This window comes from Mustela nivalis, assembly GCF_964662115.1.
Source record: "Mustela nivalis genome assembly, chromosome: 3".
Taxonomy (NCBI): domain Eukaryota; kingdom Metazoa; phylum Chordata; class Mammalia; order Carnivora; family Mustelidae; genus Mustela; species Mustela nivalis.
The window spans coordinates 107,926,894-107,944,366 of NC_139022.1; the positions used below are offsets into that span (position 1 = coordinate 107,926,894).

General features: G+C 45.4%; 1 protein-coding gene across 2 annotated transcripts in view; it reads right to left on the minus strand.

Annotated features, from left to right (window-relative positions):
• SLC25A48 (solute carrier family 25 member 48) overlaps nucleotides 1-17,473 on the minus strand; it is a 199,014-nt gene that overhangs the window by 55,513 nt on the left and 126,028 nt on the right. The gene's annotated exons all lie outside the window — the stretch shown is intronic.

The window sequence follows — 17,473 nt, forward strand, 5'->3', positions numbered from 1 at the left end:
CCACACAGAACTCTTCGTCCTTCTCACTCGCCTAGCAGCCTCCTGCCACAGGGCCTTTGCTAATGCTCCCGCTTAGAATCTCTTCCTTCTCCCTCCCTGGTTGACAACTTCAGCCCCTGGCTCCAGGCCATTTCCATACTTCCCTGATTTAGCTGCATCACTCTGTTATTGACTCCCTCCACCCTGAGGCCCCTCACTCAGAGCACCCACCCCTCTGCTACAAAACATACATCTGCATGGTTACTTATTAATATCTCTCACCTCCCTCATTACAAATTCCACTGAGGCAATATCCATCTGTCTTCTGTATCCTCAGGGCCTAGAACAGTCCCAGCATATGGCAGATTCCAAATATTGGAATAAAGGAAAGGCAGGCAGGAGGGGGGGAAAGAGGGAAGGAGGAAGAAAGAGAACATTAAACTGGGTTTGGCCAGGAACAAAGTCCTTGCCACACTCCCTGTCACAGGAAGGAGAAGATATGCCTTGTGGGGAGGTTGGGGAGAGGAATGAGGAGTTACTTTCCAGCCCCAGATGGGACAGAGAGGCCCAGAGCACCTGTCAGTAACCTTTGTCCACCTTTGCCTGTCAGGATCAGGGCCAGAGCCCATGGGTACATGGGAAGGTCTGGGGTTACCCTCTGGATTCTGAGTCCCACAGGAAGGGACTTATGGTCTGGTCCTCGTCTTCTTGATCTTTGCTGGGGCCTCTGGGCTTGAGTTTCCCTCCCCAACCTCATGTCATGTGGTCATGCTGGTCCTAACTTCTTATGTGCCTGGCCAGAGTAAGTCCTAACCCTGGATGAGAGCCCAGGGCCCCACAGACTGAGAGCTCCTGAAGAGCAGAAGTCAGGCCCCCTCCCCCCGAGTGCTGGTGCCCAGTTCAGCACCACCTAGACACCCCAGACCCTCCCCAGACACCCCATGGACCCTGTGCAATCCTCTCTCAGGCCAGCTACAGGAGCCCTGTCCCAGCTTTGCTGGGCCTAGGAAATAAGATGGGCTAGAGACAGTGGCAGAGTTTGAGGCGAAGTACACCCTACTCCAAAGCTGTGACCTATGTAGTATTGTGGTCTACTGTGTCCCCCATAAGATATGTACCCATGGTCCCTGGGAATGCAGTCTGTTTTGGAAATAGTCTGTGCAGATGCAATCAAGTTAAGATGAGGTCATACTAGATTAAGGTGGCCCTAGATATGACGACTGCTGTCCTTAGGAGGGAAATGTGGACCCAGACACAGGGCGAGCATCCTATGATGCTGGGGGCAGAGACTGAAAGGATGCTGCCACAAGCCAAGAGCTGCCAGGGAGTGCCGGCTGCCAGGGAGTGCTGGCTGCCAGAAACTGTGAGAGGCAGGGAGCACATTCTCCTTGAGCCCCTGAGAAGGAGACTGCCTTCAGAACTGCTCGAGAAGACATCTGTGCTATGTGAAACCATCCAGTTTGTGGTGACCCCAGGACACTAACTCACACACAGGTGGGTCACAGGGCTGGTTGTATGGGCAAAGGGATTTGACACAAGAATGAAGGTTGGCAGGGCTCTCCCGGCACTACTTCGTGAGCAGCTTCTGGAGAGAGACCCATCTAGGACTGCGGTGTCCCTGCAGGGCCTGGGTCCCCCGAGGCCTTACCCTTTCTGCCATCCTGTGGTGCTGGCCCAGCGGCTCTCCCACACCTGAGTCGTCCCTGCCTGGGCCCTGGATCTGCTTCACCCGTGGGTTCTGGATTGAAGGAGACTGGGTATGCCCCACCTACTCTCCAGAGGGGCTAGGCAAAGTGGCCTGTGCCCAATGCCACATATGCTATCCCTTGGGCCCCGCCTCCAGCATCCATTCTGGACCCAGCAGTAGCCCCAATTTGTGACATGATCGAGGCTAATCTTCAAACTCTGGTGAGAAAGACAAAGCTGCCCTTGGCAGGTCCCTTCCTCCAGGCCTGCTCTTCACTCTGGCGAATCCCCCCCCCTGCCTGTCAGAGAAGATTCTACCATGAAGTCACAAGGCCTGGTGCCAGGCAAGAAAGCCAGATGGCTCTGTTACCACGGAGACTCCAGCCCAAGCGCCCAACACCTGTGATCCTCACCTGCTTCTAATTCCACTTAATCCAGATCTCTCCAGAGACTTAGGGGAAACAAAGGACAGGCAGGCATCTTCGGGAATGAGATCAGCTCTCCACGATAGGGCCAGTGAGCTCGCTCAGGGATCTGTGCCGGGAGAATCAGAGAGGGCCCAGCACCGCCCCTGGAAGCTGAGGAGGGGTCCCAAGGATCCATGCTGTCACCGAGGGCTGTCCGGACCTCTCCTTCCCCAGAGGCCTTAGTCCCCTCAGGTCTCCGCTCCTGCCTCCTCTCCTCGATGGGTCTTCCCCAGTCACTCGTGAGCACCAAGTGAGAGGGACTCATGCTGAACGCCTGCTTTCCCCCACGGAGCCACCATCCCCAACTTCTGTCTCCAGCTGATGCTGCTCTTCTGAGGGAAGAGACCAGCATTTGTTGTCAGCTACCACGCTGGGCGTTCTCCACATGCTGTCCTCACTACAGCCCTTCGAGTCAGGAATGGTACCACTCTGGGTCCATGTTTCAGTCTGGGGTGCTGAAGTTCAGCATTGGGATGGCCTTCAGAGGTAATCCTTAGCCCTAGGGCTGGAGACCGGAGAACCCTGACACACCGCCCAGGGCCATGAGATCTGGCTATCTCCAGGAACTTCAAGCTTCTCCAGTGCAGGATTCCAAGCACAGGGTGACCCAGCCAGGTTCCTTCCTCACCCCCATCCTGGGCCATGAAAGCCTTCTTTCCTTTTTTGATAGACATAACCCTTTAATCCACATGGAATTTATTTATTTTTTTTTAAAGATTTTATTTATTTATTTGAAAGACGGAGATCACAAGTAGGCAGAGAGGCAGGCAGAGAGAGAGAGAGAGGGAAGCAGGCTTCCTGCGGAGCAGGGAGCCCGATGCGGGGCTCGATCCCAGGACCCTGAGATCATGACCCGAGCCAAAGGCAGCAGCCAAAACCACTGAGCCACCCAGGCGCCCCGGAATTTATTTTTTTTAAGTGTTAATAGATAAGGCTCTCATTCTATTTTATATTTTCAGTTACCTATGTTGATGCAACATCATTTATGAATGATGTATTTCTCCACCAACCTGACTTAAAATACCAAAGTAACTGCCTTCGAAATTCTTAACTGTTGTAAACTCAAGTCAGTTTCTCCAGTTTATTGTTCTGTCCCTCTCTTTGTCTCTCTCGCTGCCAATACCATATTGTCTTGAGCTCTTTAGTTTTATCATAATTATAATTCATGATACAGTCATATTTTTATTATTTTTAATTTATTTATTGGAGGGAGTGAGTGAGTGAGCAGGAGGACGGGCAGAGGGTGAGGGAGAGAGAATTCTGAGCAGACTCCACACCAAGCATAGAGCCTGACAGGGGGCCAAATCCCATGACCCTGAATGGGGAAGACCCATCGAGGAGAGGAGGCAAGAGCGGAGACCTGAGGGGACTAAGGCCTCTGGGGAAGGAGAGGTCTGGACAGCCCTCGGTGACAGCATGGATCCTTGGGACCCCTCCTCAGCCCGAGCAAAAGCCAAGAGTTGGATGTTTAGTGCCTCAGGCTGCACAGGTGCCCCCATTATAGGGACATATTTTTAAAAATCAGCTTTTCTGAGGTCTAGTTTACATACATCATACATCATACAACATGTATCATTTACAACCTAAAAATCCACATAACAACCCCAAAATTAATATACAGAATTGCCTCTCTTCAGGTAGTCCCCCACCCCGGCCTCCCAGCCCCAAAGAATCAAGTGATTTATCTGCATTTTGATGTCATAGATTAATTTTGTCTGTTCTAGAATGAACGGAATCTCACAATCTGTACTTTTGTGTGTGGCTTCTTTTACTCAATATTTCATTTTTAAGACTCATCCATGCATTGGTGTTCTGTTTGTGCCTTCCTACTGAGGAGCAGGACATCACTGCATGGTTTAACAAGATTGGTTTATCCATTCATCAGTGTACAGACTGTCCAGGTGCTTCCATCATCAATAAAGCTTCTATGAATAGTAACATACAAGACTTTGTGTGGGCCTAGTTTTTGTTTCTTTTAGGTTGATACCTAGGATTTGAATAGCTTGGTCATGTGAGAAGTGTATAAAGATACAGATGTAGTGAAAAGTAGAGCCATCTGTACCCCAATGTTTAAAGATTTTTCTTTATTTATTTGACAGAGATCACAAGTAGGCAGAGAGGCAGGCAGAGAGAGAGAGAGAGAGAGAGAGAGAGAGGGAAGCAGGCTTCCTGCGGAGCAGAGAGCCCGATGCGGGGCTCGATCCCAGGACCCTGATATCACGACCCGAGCCGAAGGCAGCAGCCCAAACCACTGAGCCACCCAGGCGCCCCTGTACCCCAATGTTTATAGCAGCAATGGCCACAGTCGCCAAACTATGGAAAGAACCAAGATGCCCTTTAATGGACAAATGGATAAGGAAGATGTGGTCCATATACACTATGGAGTATTATGCCTCCATCAGAAAGGATAAATACCCAACTTTTGTAGCAACATGGATGGGACTGGAAGAGATTATGCTGAGTGAAATAAGTCAAGCAGAGAGAGTCAATTATCATATGGTTTCACTTATTTGTGGAGCATAACAAATAGCATGGAGGACATGGGGAGTTAGAGAGGAGAAGGGAGTTGGGGGAAATTGGAAGGGGAGGTGAACCATGAGAGACTATGGACTCTGAAAAACAATCTGAGGGGTTTGAAGTGGCGGGGAGGTGGGAGGTTGGGGTACCAGGTGGTGGGTATTATTGAGGGCACGGATTGCATGGAGCACTGGGTGGAGTGAAAAAATAATGAATATTGTTATGCTGAAAATAAATAAATTTAATTTTTAAAAAACTGCCAAAATGGGGTACCTGGGTGGCTCAGTTGGTTAAGCAACTGCCTTCAGCTCAGGTCATGATCCTGGAGTCCCAGGATCAAGTCCCACATTGGGCTCCCTGCTCAGCAGGGAGTCTGCTTCTCCCTCGGACACTCTCCCCTCTCATACTCTCTCTCTCTAAGTAAATAAAATAATAAAAAAAAAAACTTAAAATAAAAAAACCTGCCCAACTGATTCCAAAGGTTGTACCATTTTACATTCCCAGTAGCAATGTGGAAAAGATCAAGTTGCTTTCCATTCTTGCCATCACTTGAAAATTTTGCCATTCTAATGGGAATGTACTGGTATATCATTATGGTTGTAATTCGCCTTGATGACTAATGACGTTGAGCATTTTTCCCTGTGCATATTGTCAATTTATATACCTTTTTAAGTCTTTGAATCTTTTGCCTATCTTTATTGTTCTAATTAAAGTACAACAAACTGCAGATATTCAAAGTATGCAATTTGACCAGTTTCCACATGTGGACACACTTGGGAAACCAAGTGTACACAATCAGAACAACAAATATTTCTATCAGTCCCCAAAATTTCCTCATGCCCTTTTGTAATCTGTCCCTCCCTTTCCAGGCAATCGCTGACCTGTTCTCTGTCACAGCAGTATTCTATATTTTCTACAGTTTTACATAACTGGAATCATAAGCTATGTATTTTGTCTTCTTTTACACAGCATAATACTTGTGAGATTTTTGCATGTACCAATAGTTTGCCCCTTTTTTATTACTGAGTGCTGTTTCATTGCATGGATATACCATGATCATTAGTCCACTATATGTAGTGGGTCATTTTTTTCTAGATGTTTTGATATTTTTCTTTATCTTTCATTTTCTGTTATTTATAATGTGTCAAGCCATGGTTTCCAATGACCTTATCCTTTTGGGGGTTTGGAGAGCCTCCAGAATCTTTTAACTCATGTCTTTCACCAAACCTTGGAAGACTTTATTTCATCAAATATTTTTCTGCAGTTGATTTTTCCTCTCCTTCTGGTACTCCAGTGACAATTCTGAGGGGCAACCTAGCCCCTGTTTCTGGGTTTCCACCCTGAGGGGCATGGACTCACCTGGGGACTAGTCCACAGAATTATTTGGACAGGGCAGAGGGCTGGGTGTAGGAACCAAGCTGCAACAGGAGTGGGAGTTCTTGGTGACTCTTGTGAGCTGGGAGTTCTTTCTGCCTCTTCTTGTGCTCCTTTCTATGGCTCTTGCTCCTTCCCCATGTTTGTGACCCTGAGCAACCATCTGTCCCTCTCCAAGCCACAGCTGCCCACCTAAAGTCACATGGCGGGGTGGACAGGGGATCCTTGGGCTCTCTCCTCCCTGTAGTGGCCCCAGGACCTCCTATGGTGGGGTCAGATCTCCATCTGCCTCCCCTTCCTGACTCGCCTGTGCCCAGTCCCCAGGATTGCCTCCATTCTGTTCCATGTCACCTCCAAGACACCTTCTCCACAGAATTAAAATAGAAAAAAATTTAGCAACAAATTTTTTTAAAAATGTAAGTATCTTTCCCACGGGTTCCTGGAGCTCTTCTCATTTTTTTCTGATTTTCTTTTCTCTCTGTTCTTCAGAGTATGTAATTTCCATTGATCTATCTTAAAGTTTATAGGGTTTTTCCCCCCTCATCATCACCAAGCTGCTATTGAAATCAGTAAATTTTTAAATTTCCGATTTTGTATTTTTCAGCCTTAACATTTCCATCTGGCTCTTTTTTATAGGTCCTATGTTTCTGTTGAAAACTTCTATTCTTTTATTCATTCCAAATGTGCTTTTCTTGACCTATGGAACAAGGTTATAATAGCTTCTTTGAAGTCTTTGTTTGATAATTCCAACGCATGGGCCACCCTAGGGTTGGCATTCATTGTCTTTTCCCTGGAGAACTGGTCACGTTTTCCTGGTTCTTTATATCGTGGGTAATTTTGATTTGTCCCAGACATTGTGAATGTTATGTTGTGTAGACTTGGGTCTTGTATATAATCCTCCCAAGAAATCTGTATTTTTGTTTTAGCAGGCAAACAACTGGGTTAATTAGGTTCAAGCTCCATGCTCTGCCTTGCTTTCCATATGTAGTGATCCAAACCTAAGGTCAGTTCTCTAAGTCTATGCTGGACTCGCTTGGTTCAGTCCGTGAACATGCACTATTTGGTGATTAAGCGATAAAGATGTGTGCACATGGTTTAAACCTCAGCTTGTTTTTTTTTTCTTTTTAAGATTTTATTTATTTATTTGTCAGAGCATAAGCGGGGGAATGGCAGGCAGAGGGAGAAGCAGACTCCCTCCTGAGCAGGGAGCCCAAAGCGGAACTCAGTCGCAGGACCCTGGGATCATGATCTGAGCTGAAGGCACATGCTTAACCAACTGAGCCACCCAGGCATCCCATCAGTTTGGTTTTCAAAGCCTTGCTATGCTGGTTTTGGTCTGTCTCACTTACACATAGCTCAGAGGTTAGGCTGAGATTGGTGAGTACTACATTACAGAATTAAGGCACTACTTTCCTGGTTCTCTCTCCTCCTGGATTCCTCCCACACTCTTTGTCCTCCCCGGCCCCCCATTCAGTTATGGCTGCCTTGCTGCTGTGCAAGTGGAACTTGCCCCTCTGGGCAAAGCTGAGAGACTGCAAGAGACCGAGATAGCCAAAGAGAAAGAAAATGGGCTTGGGAAAATTGCCCCCTACATATAGATCACTTGTCTAAGTGTGGTGTCTCCACAATCTGCTCCTATTTAATTTTTAGAGTTCTCTTGTAATTGATTTTTGTGTTTGGCTCAAGGTTTTTAGTTTTAATCAGTGGGAGGAGTAGATTAAGTGAGCTTATGCTACCATGTTAGCACTGACACCTCCTTTCCCCTATTTTTAGTAAGGTTTTTTGTCTTCTTATTGCTATACTGTATGAGCTCTTTATATCTACTTTATATCTTTATATCTATTGGATACAGCTCCTTTGTCAGACATATCTGTTGTGAATAGTTTATACCAAGCTGTGCCTTGACTTTACATCATCTTAACAATGTTCTTCTAGGAAATTTTTTTCCTTCTGAAGAAATCCAATTTGTTTTTCATTTGTGCTTTTGGTATCCTAAGAAACATGTGCCTACCCTAGGACTGTGATTTCTTTGTGTTTTCTTCTAGATGTTCTATAGCTTTAGCTTTTATACTTAAGTTTCCTTTGATTCTTTTGGAGTTAAATGATGTGATTTCAGGTGGTAATTTAGATCTATCTTTCCATTTGGATATCTACTATGTCAGTTATCATTGGTTGAAAAAATCTTTCCCTGTTCCTTATTGAAATATCTTGATACTGTTGTCAAAATTCAGTACTATATGGTAGCACCTGGGTGGCTCAGTTGGTTAAGCCTCCAGCTCTTGGTTTTGGCTCAGGTGATGATCTCAGGATTATGAGATCAAGCCCCACATGGGGCTCTGCACTGGGCATGGAGCCTGCTTGAGAATCTCTCTCTCTCTCTCTCTCTCTCTCTGTCTCCATCTGTCCCTCCCCCACTCAATCTTATACTCTTTCTCAAATAAATAAAAAATCTTAAAAAAAAAAAGTCCGTACTATATACATGGGTCCATATATACCAGACTGTCTGCTCTGTCCTGTCAACTGATAAAATGATGGGGTGAGGAGGGTTTGATTACGATGATCAGAGTTTCTCAATCTTGGCACTATTGACATTTTAAGCCAGATTACTTTTTGTTGTGGGAGCTGTCCTGTGCCCGTTATGATGTTATTACCCCCATGTGAAGATAAGAAAATGAGATTTAAAGAGGGTAATCAAAGGCCAGTAGTTAACGGCAGAGCTGGAATTAAAATTTAGGCAGCTTGGCTCTGAGGCTGAAGTATTTAATCACTTTGTCTTTGAAAATGATTTTAGGTGACACAGGTAAACAGTTTTTATTTTAACAGCAAATATGTTTAATTTGCAATATATCAGAAAAAATAATATCGTGACACCAAAGTCATGATTTTTCAGATATTTCTGCCTGGGACAAGAGTAGATTTCCCCCCACCCCCAACAAAATGCGGAGTCTACTACTGACATATTGACTACAAGCTGTCATCAGACACGGCGATGTGAGAGACCTACACTCCAGGCCACGTCCTAGACACTTCACCCCTTCTGGTCTGGTCCCTGCATCCGCATGCATCTAGAGATGGGGATGACACTAACTCATCTTATGTCAGAGGAATCACACATTGCAATGTGCTTTCTTCATGCCACAGTGTGTGCTGGACTTAGCTCTTGCCCTTAAATATAGTTCAAAGCCAGCCCCTCAGGCCCTTCTGTGGGGTTGACAACTCCTCTTTACCTTTAAGAAGTTTCCAGTGACATTTAAAGAACCACCTCTTCACGGCTGCTGTGCAAGACCTGGGCCCCAGCATTTCAAAAACCTTTGGTGGCTCCCTCTTGCCCAGGAAAGCAAATCCAGACTGCACGGTCCAGCGCCCCAGATCCTTAACAATCCAGCTACCTCTCTACTATGCGAAGCAAGCTTCTCCTCGGGCACCCCAGATTTGCTAAGCCCCTAACAGCCCTGGTGCATCCCCCTACTGTGCTCTCTTTTCCAGGGGAGCCCCGCTCTCTTCCTCTAAGACACGGTCCAGGTGGCCACAGATGCTCTCTTCACTCCTAGGCTGCCCTAACTCCGCACCCCAGCCTGGGGTTCTTAGACAATGAAAGTGACCTTCTTCCAGTTCTAGAGGATGGAAGTCTGAGATGAAGGTGCTGACAGGGCTGGTTTCTTCCGAGGCCTCTGTTGTTGGCCTGTACATAGATGATAGTCTTCTCCCTGGTCTGCACATGGTCTCCCCTGTGTGTGTGTGTGTGTGTCTTCAACTCTTCTGAGAAGCACACCAGTTGTATTAGGATAAAGCTCATCCTAATGACTTCATTTTACCTTAATTACCTCTTTAAGAAAACTGATTAACATTTAGAGGTATTTGGGTGAGGGCTTCAACACATGGACTTTAGAGGACACAATGTAGCCCATAAAGTCTTCTGAGGTTGACTTTAGATATTCCAGATCCTCTTCTCCATCCTCAGACCTATTTTGCTTCCTCTCAGCCAAGGTTGGAGGAGTTTTCACTTTGCTTTGCTTTATGTGTTTCTTTGGGACGTGAGGTGCTCAGACCTCTTCTGCCTACATCCCTCAGGCTGGGGTACAGACAGAAAGGACACGATCTCCCGGGGACAGGAATCTGGCCTCCCACTTTGCCAGCACTGAGGCTGCCCTGGTGTTACGCTGCTTCCCAGCAGGGAGTTTGCCTCATGCCCTCTGGGTGTGTCCAGACATAGGCTTTTATATCTCAGCTCTGACACTTAGCAGTATTACTTTAAGGAAGAAAACCCAGGTCTCCCAATTCCTCAGTTGTACACCGGGGACAATAACAGCCTAAGCTCCTTATGAGGATTAATTTAGAGAGTAAGGTTAAGAAGAAGTACCTGACATAGAGTAACCCACACCCAAATGACAGTGGTCGTCATTGTCACCTCTCCTGTGAGCCCCCAAAGCTCTTGCCTAAACCTTCCAGTTTACAAGATCCAGACAGGGACATTAAGACCGACTTATCTGATGTGGTTGCCAATAATCTGGGGATGTGGGAGAGGAAACTAAAGTTTCAAACATATATACATAGCTGAAGACATTCTATTATATGTAAAAATACCTATGTCTCACACTATACCTTGTACTTACTTTTTTCCTGTGGTTTGTTTTAAAATACCAGTTATAAAAATCAGCTATTACGGAGACATTTTGTGACTTTAACAAAATTTTAGATAGAGTGTACTCACAATTACTTTTTAATGAGGAAGAAAAATATCAAACACCCTAGAGTTCCCTCAACACTCTCACGTGTAACTTTAATCTGGGAAAAAGACACTTTCCTAGTTATTCCACAAGGGGGAAGACTGATTCCATTTCTTCTGAAAGGTACCCACTGGGTCATCATTAAAGATCATTTAAAACTGGTATTTCTGGGTGTGTATGTGTGTATGTGAGAGAGAGAGAGAGAGACTATTTCTCTCAAATGAAATTTCCCTATGCAAGGAAGATGCCATTCTTTTTTAAGCTGACAACTTACAGATGGCCGTTGGTTTGAAAACACATTTCAAAATCACTTACACAATCTCCCTAAAGTCAATCACGGAGGATTCTAACAAATGCTACATCCAGAACATAAGAACACTGTGGTTATTCCACTAGAAAGTCAAGCAAATTATTTAAATTCACAGGGATGGAAAAAAAATCATCTTTTTTCAACATCAAACAGAAAACATTCTCTCTTTGAAAATGTAAATCCCTTAAATGTATTCAAGAATTTTAATAATCATCCCGGAAGACTATCCTATTACTCTTTGAAGCCCTTAAAGAATTTTTCTTAAAATAGTCACACACTACTCAGGGTGGGGGAGAGGCTTTTAAGTGACAACGGAGGTGGAAGGGCCCCATGAGTTCCCGTATACCTTTTTCAAGAAAGGAAGAACAGCCTTCAGAGAATCACTAGGCAAACGTGGGGCGGGGGGGGGGGGGGTTGGGAGTGGGGGGTGGTCTAAGAGTAAGGTCTATTTCCCATCTGTTTTACATCTGGGGTTAGAAATAGGACTTGGAGCTCTGAACTTCAGGGAGAGCCCCAAAGATAGTTAAAAACAGAGAGCTGAGGAGATCATAGATCCCCCATCTGCAGTTTGGGTAAGGTGGGGGTGACGGCATTCCAAGCTAGGGTGGTTTGATGCCCAATCTTTTTGTGAGCTAATAACCAAACATGAGCTTCAGTTCAAGGAACTGGAACTCCATCTGTGAAGGGTAAAATGGAGGAATCAAGAAGATACCAGCTATTTCACTCACAGACGTTTTCTCTAAGGAAATAACTGAAAATATTTACAGAGATGTGGCTTTAAGATATTTATCACAGTGCTGTTTCTAACAAGGAAAAGTAAATAAACAAAAAAAAAATAATTTAAGGGAAAACCTAAATATTCAACAATGGGGGATTGGTCAGATAAATGATACTGTATCCACACAAGTAAATATTATTAAACAATTAAAAATTACAACATAGAAATATATTTGTTGCCATGGAAAAAGAGTCTTAATATACTAAGTAAAAGACAGCTGGTTATGAAACAGTCTCTACAGGATATATATATTGGGGCAGATTTACAGATGTTCTCAGTTTTCTATTAATTATTTATTTTTGCCCTATTAAAAATACTATATAAAATACACTGTAGATGCTATAGAAAAGTTACATAAAAAAGACAGAACCCCAAATTCCTATCAAAATCCCAGCAAGATAATTTGCAGATACATGTTAAGAATATCCTAAAATGTGTATGGAAAGACAAAAGAGCTAGAATAGCTAGAATAATTTTTGAAAAAGAATAAAATGGAAAGATTCATTCTACCTGATTTCAAGACTTAGTAGGTACCTACAGCCATCAAGATTGTGTGGTATCCCAGGAGATGCATCCAGATACCCAGAAAAAGACTCACACAAATGTGCCGGACTTTTCACAAAAGTTTAAAAGCAGGGGTGCCTGGGTGGCTCAGTCTGACTCTTGATTTCAGCTCAGGTCATGATCTCGGGGTTGTGGGTCAAGCCCTGCATCTGGCTCCTGCAGGATGTAAAGCCTGATTAGGATTCTCTGTCTCTCCCTCTCCCTCTGCCCTTTGCCCCCAGATCCCCACCTTTAAAAAAAAAATCCTCAACCTAAGTCTCACGTCTTTTATGAAAGTTGACTCAGAATGGATCACAAATGTAAACATAAAATGTAAAACCATCAAGCTTTTAGAAAAAAAATAAAGGAGAAAATCTTCAGGGCCGGGAAAGATTTCTCAGATCTAAGATTTAAAGCAAAATCCATAAAAGGAAAAACCAGCAAACTGGGCTTCATTAAAAATAAAGACTTTTGCTCTGAAAAACACCCCGTGAGGGGATGAAACACACAAAGGACCGAGGACCAGTATCCAGACCACGTAAATAACTTGCAAAACCAAAGAGTAAATAAACCCAGAGAGTCCAACCAGAACACGGACAAAAGACAAAAGCCATTTCACAAAAATGGTATCTACTGATGACCAATAAGCACATGAAAAGATGTATGTTATGAGCCATTACAGAAATGTAACTTCAGTCACAATGAGATATCGCTATGCATCTGTCAGAAGAGCTAAAATAAAAAACAGTGACAGCACTAAATGCTGGGGAAGATACAAGGAAACTGGATCACTCATAACAGTGCGAGTGAGACTGTAACATAGGACATTCCTTCCTGAAAACAGTTTTCTGAAAAACTAAACATGCAATGACCACAGAAGCCAGCAATGGCACTCCTGGGCATGTATCCCAAAGAAACAAAGACTTATGTCCCTACCAAAGTCTACACATGAGTGGAAACAGCAGTTCCATTCACAGCAGCCCCAAACAACATGGATATCCCTTGGTTGGTGAAAGGGTCGGCTGCGGTACATCCACACCTCAGAACAGTCCTCAGCAGGAAAAAGAGAAGAACCACTGGCACACACAGCAATCTGGATGACGTTCCAGGGAATTATGCTCAAAGGTTACATTTTATAATTGCATTCAATAATCCTGTGTTTCCTTCTCTAGAAAATTTTCAAAATGACAAAATTACAGAATTTGCAGTTCAAAATGACACAATTACAGAAATTACAGTTTAGTGGTTGCAAATGATTGAGGAAGGGTAGAGGCAAGAGGGACTGGGTATGACTATAAAGGGGAAACCTGGGGGATCCTTTATGGTAATGGAGATGTCTGTATTTTGACTACCAACATCAATATCCTGGTTGTGATCTCGTACCATGGTTTTGTAAGATGTCACCACTGGAAGAAGCTGAGTAAAGGATATGCAGGGTCTCTCTGTGTTATTTCTTACACCTCTGTGAATCTACAGTGATCCCCAAATTAAAAGTTTCATTAGAATAAAAAGGACAGAGATGAGACGCTCCCCAAAAAACGGGCAGACATGGGCCTGGGTGCTGTGCTACGTGGGGCTGCACCGAAGGCCTTGTATTCAACAAGGAGCCCAAATCACTCAGCACCCAAGTGACACCAGGATGGCAAGAATGAGGGTCATGGCAGGGGTCCCCCAAGTGACACCAGGATGGCAAGAATGAGGGTCATGGCAGGGGTCCCCCAAAAGAGGGGCTAGGATGGTAGGGTCTCTCTCCAGTCAGCTCTGGGCCACTGGGCAGGATTCTCTGTCTCTAGCAGCAGCAGACCTCAGTGCAATGCACATGTGGATCAACCCAGCCCAAAGGCAGGATGAAACAGTGACACTGTCTCTTCCCAGGTAAGATCTGGAGTCGGTATCCATCAGCAAGCAGAAAATGAGTAGGGATGGCTTGTTCAGGGTTGTCCCTCCCAGAGCTAATGGCCTGTTTAGCTCAGTGCCCATAACAATGTTAGAGCAGCTCTCTCCAATTAAATAACCACAGGCAGGGGCTTTTGTTTTGCCTTTTGTTTTTCTTTTTTCTCTTTGGCAAACCCTAGCACTCTGCCTAGTAACAAAAGGTAAACATAACATGATTTAATACTTTACGAAGTCCAAGAAATGCCATGTTAATTGCCTCTAATGAGGACATAGCTATCAGATGTAAACAAGCCATCAGGCTGAGGGTACTGAGAGATTGGAGCGAGCATTGGTCTAGAAGAGCTACTGTCTGCATGAGAGTCCCAGCCACACACCACTCCCTGCAGCATGCGAACACAGGCATTGATGAGGGGAAACAGTAATGACTTACAGAGACAAAGGAAGAATCCAGTCCAAGTGGATGTTCTGTCTTGAGGCAGGCCAACAATCCCAGTGGCCTGGCTCTCTCTTTGCTCTAAACAGCACCAATGTTGAACCTCAATAGAACTGTTGCCATCAGTCTTCCTTCTCTTCTTACAACTCACTCAACTGCCTGCCTCTGGGCCCCAGCACTTGCTGTTTGCCCTGCCTGAGGGCTCTGCCCCCAGATCTGGGAAGATCTGGGTCTCAACACATGTGCCTCTTCCTGGGAAGAGCCCTCACTCCCTGACAACTTCCCGCAAGTTGGCTTCCTGCCCCCACTTCCACCCACAGTCCCTAGCATATCTCCCCACTTTCGTCCGTCATAGCATTCACCTTTAGGAAGTGTCTTGTTTATTGGCTGGTGTATTATCTCCACTAAAGTGGGAGCCCCACAAAGATTAAGGAGCTCATCTGCCTTCTTCCCACTACCTGACACAGAAAGTTTGGAAAAATACCCATTGAAAGAATCTGTAAAACTACCTCCTTTCCTGTGGCAGCTTTAATTCTGGGTTAATTCTGCTCAGAAAAGGTTGTAGTCACAATAAAGCCCCTTTCAAGAGGTGTTGCCGCCCAGAGGAGACTCAAAAGAGCAAATAGCCTCTCCCTTTGTAGAAATCCCTTTGGTAGGAGTTTCTGTGGTAAGTCTGACAAGTTGAGTTGGCAGGCTGAGGCCGGGCTCTTACACTTCTAAGTCTGTTCTGTTTGCCGTCCATCTCTGCCCACCACTCTGGGCTTGGTCACTGTCTCCTCTCTGGTCATCTCCCCTGCCCTGTGCTATCTATGGGACAGCACCAGCATTTTCTAACAACAGAAGACTGCTGTCAGTCAGTCACCTGCTCACAAGTCAGAAGACCCCAGATGCAAGCCCAGTTCTGCCAATAACTCTCCCCGTGATCTTTGGGAAGGCCTGGTCCCATTCCTGGAATCTCTAGAAAGGACCCATGATCTCTCAGCTTCCATTTTAGCCAGGAACGCACTATTCTGCCCAGGATTCTTGAGGGGTTGGTGGAGGCCTCCTCTCTCCCCTGGAGAGAAAGATCCATTGTGGTAAATGCTAGGGACCAAATATTTACATCCCCCAACTCTTGTGCTGAAACCTAATCCCCAAGGTGATGGTCCTGGGAAGTAGAGCCTTTGAGAGGTGAACAGATCATGTGAATGGAACCCTCAAGAATGGGATTAGTGTCCTCCTACGAGGAGCCGATGGTATAAAGCCCCCCCCCCCACCGCGCCCCAACCTGGAGGCAGGCTGCCTCTGACCCTGGAGAGCTATTAGAGTTCTGACAGCTACTTCAGCATCCTAGGCCTCAGCTTCCCCATCTGTAACTGAGGACAGCAACAGCAAGAGCACTTGATGGGATGGAATAAAGCCATGAGGCAAGACTACAGTGCCTGGCATGGAGTAAACACTCAATAAACAGCAGCCCTGAGTAAGATGGTGAGGAGGATGATGATGGAGAAGTTGAAGAAAGAGACAAATTCACACTGAAGAAAAGCAGTGACAGGAATGATCTCCGGCTGTACTGTTGAGAGACAAAAGTGTGTTCAAGGAGTCTGGGCCTGAGTCTCCTTCAAAAATGAAAGCATTTATTCACACATGAAGCAAGGATAAGAGTTCTCATCCTGGAACAGTCATGCGCCTGCCCCAAGGAAGCATTTTCCTGCCGGAAACTTCTAGAGTTAATAACACCGAGAGATTGCACAAATGACCCCCATGCTTGTTTCCCAGCTAACGTGACATGATGGCCATTCAGGGGGATGGTCAGTAAATTCCAGAAGGCACAACTGAGTGAGCGATTAAAAACGATACCTATAAAGACTGTGGTAATGGGAGGCAAGACTTCGGAAATAAGGGGAAAAACAGAATACAGGATTGTGTTGCAATTACAGCTGCTTGGAAACATGTCTGCGTACAGGCAGGATAAAGAAACAAAGATGAACAACAGTTGATTCACCTGAATGACAGGACTGGGAGTGATTAAAGCAACATTTGTGCTCTGGTGGTTACACTGTGGTCTCTGTCGTTTTTTAAGTAAAAGGAGCAAGTGAGGAATTGCATGGGAGGATATGTACATGGGGGTCCCTGGCTCTGATGCCCCACCTTCAATTCATTCTCCCTCCCTGATACTCAGTCTCTCCTACTTGCTACCATTCAAAATGGCTCTAGCCAATAGGGCCTGTTGAAGAGGGATTTTTGCAGATTTACAGTAGCTCAAAGAATAACAAGTTGATTAGCCAATGAGAAAAAACATTGTTGGGCTTTGTTATCAAGGTTTGCAGCACAATGGGCGTTCAAAGAGTTTAAGGGTAGGGGGAACAAGACATGAAAACATGTATTTGCCAGAAGCCTTGTGAAGGAGGGAAAGCCTCGAGCCCTCAGGTGGAGCCCAAGGGGCCCAGCTAGGACACTTAGCCAGGCAGGACCTCTCTGAAGAGGAGCACAAGTCCTGTAGTGATCAAAGCAGTCACTTGGGGACCTGTACTGTGGTCCCCGGAGGCAGCTGGTGGGGAGAGATGCCTGTAAATAATCACTTCTATTGGAAACAATAGCAATGACCCCCATCATTATCCCTATGGTCAGTGGGTCTTAGAGGACAATGTCCTGGAATGCCAGCCCCGTTCTCCCTTCTTCCCATCTGGGGCCCAGCCAGGCTGTCCCTCAGCTCAGGTGGGGTGGAGTAAGGCTTTCCCCTCCTTCGGCCTCTCCCAGGCAAAGTCCATAAACAGTAAAGCT